Below are 7,500 nucleotides of genomic sequence, written 5' to 3'. Positions count from 1 at the left end.
TGTGGTACTCTGGGGGAGGCTGAGGGGCGGGGGGTGCTGAGGAGTGGGGAGGCATTGGGCTGAGGAGGCAGGGGGGGGGGGGGGGGTGAGGAGTGGGGAGGTGTGAGAGAGGGGGGAGTGAGGAGTGGGGAGGCGTTGGGCTGAGGAGTAGGGAGGTGGGGGACTGAGGAGTGGGGAGGTGGGGGACTGAGGAGCGGGGAGGTGGGGGTACATAACAGAAATTGATGGAGTGATGGGTAGACTGAAGGAGAGGGAGAGAGACGTAGAGGTATGGAGTGAAACAACTAGAGACGATGAAGTCCACTTTGACTTAGAGAGTCAGTGGTTGAGAGGAAGACAAAGAGCAATAGACTTGAAATGGAAAGAACGGGAGGGAAAGAGAAAGAGGGAACAAAACGACAGGAACCATGAGAGGAAGAGGGAGAAGATGAAGTGCCACAGTGGTTAGTCGTCTATTCTCAGCACTCCCTCCACCCCACCCCCCAGAAACTCACGCCACACCACACCAGAGCACACCACCCACGGCCAAAAGCCCTCCAGCCCACCCCTCTCTCTCTCTCTCTCTCTCTCTCTCTCTCTCTCTCTCTCTCTCTCTCTCTCTCTCTCTCTCTCTCTCTCTCTCTCTCTCTCTCTCTCTCTCTCTCTCTCTCTCTCCTTCCCCTTCCCCTGCGCTCCCCATGGGATTGTTACAGAGCTATCGGATTCCTGTCGAGGGAGGCATGTGGAATCTGACATTCCCCGTCTTCAGCAGTTGGATTATCCCCGCTGTCTGTATTCCGCGACCTCTCATGGCTGCGTGTGCTTTTACTGCGCTAACCTCTCCGTGGCTCGTCTCCCAGACCCAGAACTGTTCTCTGTATGTGTGTGTGTTTTGTGTTTTGTGTTTTGTGTGTGTGTGTGTGTGTGTGTGTGTGTGTGTGTGTGTGTGTGTGTGTGTGTGTGTGTGTGTGTGTGTGTGTGTGTGTGTGTGTGTGTGTGTGTGTGTGTGTGTGTGTGTGTGTGTGTGTGTGTGTGTGTGTGTGTGTGTGTGTGCGCATATGCATGGGCGTTGCGCATGCGGGTATCAGTATGGTGTATGTCTGTATGTGTCTGCGGTTGTGTGTGTGTGTGTGTGCGTGTGCGTTGGTGTGTGTGTGTGTGTGTGCGTTGGTGTGTGTGTGTGTGTGTGTGTGCCAGGCCAGGCAGAGAGAATAAGGTTGTCTCTGACAGTGGATAGGGTTTTGTAGCCTGTTGACATTAAAACCGTGTTATATACGTCTGCGGCATCTGAGCGCTCCGTTTAGTGTCTGTGTGCGAGCGCCGCCCAGGGTTAAAGGCGTCCAGCAACGAAACAGACGTCTCGACTAACGTCAGACGATACTCCGCGTCCCCCCTGGGCCTTGTATCCAGTGGGGAGAAAGAAACTCCCTCTTGGCCCCGTTTAACAAGAAGGGAACTGTCGATTATCAAAATATCTCTGGTGTTTATATTTGCACTTATAAAAGGTATCGATGGCCGGGGAAGAGCTTAGGGATAATGGGGGGCCGATACTCTGTTTGATGGCGGTGTCGTGTGTCATCTTGGAAACGGAGCCCATCAAAAGCGGAGAGGGGAAAGGGGAGGCAGGGGGCTTTACGTTACGGTGGCATCCCATACAGCAGACTGGAGAGAGGGGAGGCAGAAATCCGAGGTGTCCTCTCGCGCCCCGGAAAGCAGATTGCATTCCACCATAAAAAAAAAAATCCGAAAAGCAATTCCAAACTCCCCTCTACCCTCCCAGCTGTCTCATCAGAGCTGAGAAACTGCGAAACCCCAGTCCAAGCTTTGTCTGTTCCTTTTTTTTCTTTTCCTTTGTTTTTTTTCTGTTCTCTTTTCTGCTCTCTTTCGCTATCTTTCTCTCTCTTGCTCTCACTATCTCTCTTTTCTCTGCCTCATCTTTGTCTCTCTTTCCGTCTCTAACTTGTCTTTTTTTTCTATGTCTTTCTTTCAACCATATTCATTCTCTCTCTCTCGCTCTCTCGCTCTCCTGTCTTGCCTTGCACACAAAAAAATGCACCCATCCGTTTTCAATAGCCGTAACAAACCAGCACCACAATGTGCTTGGCAGTAAAGTTATGTGCTTTATTACAGAGGTCGCTTCATCAGCACCCTCTGAACATTCTCTCTCTCTCTCTCTCTCTCTCTCTCTCTCTCTCTCTCTCTCTCTCTCTCTCTCTCTCTCTCTCTCTCTCTCTCTCTCTCTCTCTCTCTCCCTCCCTCTATCTCTCTATCTCTATCTCTCTATCTCACTTTCTCTCTCTGTCCCCCACCCCCACCTCCGCTCCTTTATCTTGCACAAGCTGCCTTTCTTTCTCTCTTTAAAACACTATGAACAGAAGGTCACCCTGGGGATAGTTTTAGGTTTTAGGGGGATAGTTTTGAATCAGCCTTTTGAGAAGTAACTTCCTGTGTTGCAGAGTACTGTAGGAAGAGGCCGTATTTGACCTCTGTAGTTGGAAGGTTGTTTTATCAAGTATATCTTAACTGAACAGATCATCCCCAGTGGCGCACAGTGCGCTACGCTACACCCACAGGCACACCAATAGGATTTGGCCTTGAAGAACTTGTGATGAGATGTAGGAGAGCATTGGGGTCTTTTCCTCATGGACCTCTGTAACGTTAAACACAAACACACAATGCCGGGACATTCTACTTTTTGGTTCCAAAATGGCTGCTGCTTCGTTTGACATACGTCTTCAGAATGTTGTAATAGAAATCCTTATTTGCTCTTGCTCAGCTGATCTTTCTGTTCTTAGTGCTTTGTGTTTGTGTTATATAAAGAAATCCCAACAAATAAACAATTGAAAAGATTAAAAACACTTCACATACAAATGTGTGGCACTAATTATCAGTCTATCTTGAACCGTTTGCTTTATTCAACGTCTACTTCCCCGTATTTAAGTCCTCAGCAGAGACCATTTCCATGGAGAGGTGGTGTGCTGTAGCCAGGCCACGCCCCCCTAGTGACTTCTGTGTTGCTTCTAGTCAGGCCAAGAGCAATGCAAATATAATTTCTGATCTCCAGAAAAATCGGGAACTGCACCCACTTTGTCGGACACCATTCAACCCGTAGCAAACCTTAGGAAGGCGGGTCAGCCATGCAGTTTGGGAAACGTTAATTGTTATGCTCTTGGTCAAACCAAGTCTCGAAGAGATTTGAAAGTCGATGATAATCAGGCTGGTGTTCTGGACCAGGCAAGCGAGGGCTGACTGCCTGACTCATTGACTCAGCGCAGGGCTCCCCGGACCTCTTGGCGAGCCCAGAGACCTGGCGCTGGTCGGTCCGGTTGGCCCATGATGCGGCCTGCAATAGCAAACAAATGAGGTGTCTTGCTCTCGCGTGCAAGCTGAGCTGACGCATACGCACCGTCAGGCAAGGGAGCAGGAAGGTTGTCTATCAGATGCACGGGCACGGTCTCTTCCCATCCATCCACTTAGAGGGGATAAGAGCACAATGATCTGTGTGTGTGTGTGTGTGTGTGTGTGTGTGTGTGTGTGTGTGTGTGTGTGTGTGTGTGTGTGTGTGTGTGTGTGTGTGTGTGTGTGTGTGTGTGTGTGTGTGTGTGTGTGTGTGTGTGTGTGTGTGTGTGTGTGTGTGTGTGTGTGTGTGTGTGTGTGTAGAGTGAGTAATGCGTGCGTGTACAGGCTTGTGTATGCGCGCATGTGTGTGTGTGTGTGTGTGTCCGCGGGTGAGTGCGTGTGTCTGTGTGTGCGCGCTTGCACAAGTGTGTGTATATCTGTGTGTTTGCGTGTATGTGTGTGCGTGTGTGCGTCTGTGTGTGCGTGCGCGTCTGGGATGGGGGTTGGGTGTGTTTTGTCATCTGGTTGTCAGTGTGAAGGTGGGTCCTTGCTCAACTGTTGGAACTGTCAATGTCTGGACGGGGGTGAAAACAGAAAAACAAACCAGTGGAACACAAACCCACCAGCTTGTTGACACACCACATACACACACACACACACACACACACACACACACACACACTCACACACACACACACACACACACACACACACACACACACACCCTCATACATACACACACACACTCATACATACACACACACACTCATACATACACACACACACACACACACACACACACACACACGCGCACACACACACACACACACACACACACACACACACACACACACACACACACACACACACACACACACACACACACACACACACACACACACACACACACACACACACACACTCACACTCGGGCATACAGTCATACTCATCATGGTCTTTGTTTTGCTACTTGGGATCTCCAACTGATGACTCTCAACCAAAGAATGAGTGTGTGAACTGAGCAGCTTGCTAATATTACCCAAAACAAGCACAGTGGAGGTTTGGGTACGTGTTTGTGACTGAATGAGTGTGTGTGTGTGCGCGCGTGCATGTGTGCGTGTGCGTGTGTGTGTGTGTTTGACTGAATGTGTGTGTCTCTGTGCGTACGTGTGTGCGTGCGTGTGTGTGTGTGCGCACATGCATGAGTGCACTTGTGTCTGAGAGGCAGGCGTTGACGTAATGGCGAGCCAGAAGAGCTTGTTTACATCTTAGTGTGCAATGATGTTCGCCACCACCACTCAAGACACGGGAGCCAGCCGGGGCAAGCCCAGCCATGTTGAGTTGATTTTGGGCGGGTGGAATTTGGGGGGGGGGGGGGGGGGGGGGGGCGGTGGTGGATTAGAATGTACTGGCCAGACGCAGAGCCAGGCTGTGGAGTGGAGGTCCTTTGGGGCTGGAGAAGGGTCACAGTGATGGGGTTGGGCGGGGGTGGGTGGAGTTGTGAGAATGGGGGCTGTTTTGGAGGTTTAGGTAGGGGTGATGGAGGTTTGGGAGGGGTGTCAGTGTTTTGAGGAGTGAAGAGAGGTGGCGCAGGTTCGGTCGGTGGTGGTGGTGAGGGGTGGGGGAGGGGTCTTGGTGAACTAGAGTCTGTCAATACAGTGGAAGACCCTTTGGGGCTGGGGAGGGCTCATGGTGGTGTAGGGTGGGGTGCGGTTTGGAGGATTAGGGAGCTAGTGGAGGTTTGGATAGGATGGTGTGGTGTGGTGTTGGAAGGATTAAAGACGGGTGGTGGTTGTGGTTGGGGAGGTTTGCATGGGGGTGTTGGAGGCTATGTGCAGGTGGTGGTGCTGGACATGATCCATTTCCTGCCCATGACCTAAGCCCCACTGCTCTGAACTGCCCTGCGTTGCCCTGCCCTGCCAGACCCCACCCACCTGGGCTGTCTTGCCATGACGTCAGGCTGAGGCTCCCTCGCAGGATATCCAGTCAGTAGACACACACACACACACACAAACACACACACACACACACACACACACACACACACACACACACACACACACACACACACACACACACACACACACACACACACACGCACGCACACACACACACACACACACACGCGCACACACACACACACACACACGCGGACACACACACACACACACACACACACACACACACACACACACACACACACACACACACACACATGGCTACTTTACCCTACCCAGCCCAGAGCCCCAGTCATATGGCATCCTGTTCATATGGAAGTGTTCTCTTTCTCTCACACACACGCATAATACACACACACACTACACAGACTACACACACACACACTACACACATTACACACTACACTACGCAGACACGCACACACACACACACACACACACACACACACACACACACACACACATACACACACTCTTCATCAAGCAGAGAAGGCAGTGTGTGCGCATCTGGACACTTGTACAAACACACTTCTGTTCTCCTCACACTCTCTCTGTCTCTCTCTCTCTCACACAGGCACACACACACACAAACACACACACACAAACACACACACACACACACACACACACACACACACACACACACACACACACACACACACACACACACACACGCACACACGCTCAAACACAAACACGTTCACATCCAAATTCGTGCTCTCACTTGCTTCCTTACTCTTAGTTTCTCTTAATCCATCTTTTTGTCTCTTTCTCTCTGTCGCTGTCTCTCTCGCTCTCTCTCTCTTGCTCTCTCTCTCTCTCGCTCTCTCTCTCTTGCTCTCACACACCCAACATTAGCATCTGTATCATTCTTTCCAATTGTTCTCACTTTGTCTTACTCTCAACCTTGTTCTCTCACTCCCTCTTCTTCCTATCCCTCCATCCTTCTACCCCCCCCTCTCTCTCTCCATCTCCATCTCTCTCTCTCTCTCTCTCTCTCTCTCTCCATCTCTCTCTCTCTCTCTCTCTCTCTCTCTCTCTCTCTCTCTCTCTCTCTCTCTGTGTCTCCATCTCTCTCTCTGTCTCTCCATCTCCTCCTCATTTTCCCCTCTGCCAAATGTAAACAGAATAATGTGCTGCTGATGATTCATCCAGTGGAGTTTCCTTCTATCTGCCGGCTATCACCAATTATGTTCAACCTTTCCTCCTCTTGTTCATGTTGACAGGACGCCTCCTCGTTAATCTTCTCACGCACACAAAAACCTTTTTCTAACCTTTTTGGTATTACGTCTGCACTGTTTTTTTGTGTGAATTTGTTTAGCATCGTGCATTAATCTGTAAAGAATGGTGGTTATTGTTGTCAGGGAACTGATCTCTTTCAATGCATCTGTTGATTTCAAGTAATCCATACATCCTTGATTTCTTTCATTCATCCAAACATTCATTCATTCATTAATCAGTCTTTTATCCATCCATCCCCCGCAATTCCATCCATTTATTTGGGTATCAAGCGGTCAATCTATCTACACTATCCATTTTTTGGTAAAGCTTATCATTTATAATTTAAGTTTGCCGATGTCCCCTTGGCCGAAAAAGCAGAATATCACCCGTTATATGAAAGGGTTGTTGTGCAAATGTGTACAGCATCTTTTCCAAACACATTTAGATCATCTTCAGTGTTATATGCTAGCACTGCAGCCACAAACACACTGGTGTACTGTACGCATGTTTGTTGCAAGTTGCAAGAGTTCAAGTCCGAGGTCTTCACACAATGTGCCAAACACGTCCTTTAATGTTCGGTGACTGTGCAAAACTGATTTTTGAGTCTCCCCAAAAAAATTGTAAGGATGTAATAGTGTTCCACAGACACAGAAAAGCCATTGTTTGTTTTGGGTGAGGGGGGGTCAAGTACCCCCAGAAGAACAAGGAAGAAGCTGTGTGTGCACATGTTTAAACTTATTGATTGGCCGAGCCAAGTTGGCGGTGTGCATTAAAGAAGAAGAAGGGCCCTCATGTAAAAAAAACAACGCGGGGATATTCTGAAGGTCTTTGTGGAAGGAAGACTTTCTGTCTTTCATTACAGATAACCTGAGCCTCTTCTCTCTCTGTCACTCTCTCCTCTTTTTCTTCTTCTCTGTCTCTCTCTCCTTCTCTGTCTCTCTGTCTCTCTCTCTCCTTCTCTGTCTGTCTGTCTGTCTGTCTGTCTGTCTCTCTCTCTCTCTCT

The 7,500-nt window shown here is 49.5% G+C and overlaps 1 protein-coding gene across 1 annotated transcript in view; it reads left to right on the top strand.

Annotated features, from left to right (window-relative positions):
- The window catches only part of LOC134449561 (intermembrane lipid transfer protein VPS13B-like), a 646,790-nt gene that overhangs the window by 547,469 nt on the left and 91,821 nt on the right, over positions 1-7,500 (top strand). The gene's annotated exons all lie outside the window — the stretch shown is intronic.

This window comes from Engraulis encrasicolus, chromosome 5, assembly GCF_034702125.1.
Source record: "Engraulis encrasicolus isolate BLACKSEA-1 chromosome 5, IST_EnEncr_1.0, whole genome shotgun sequence".
Taxonomy (NCBI): domain Eukaryota; kingdom Metazoa; phylum Chordata; class Actinopteri; order Clupeiformes; family Engraulidae; genus Engraulis; species Engraulis encrasicolus.
This window is presented reverse-complemented; position numbering and strand designations above follow the sequence as displayed.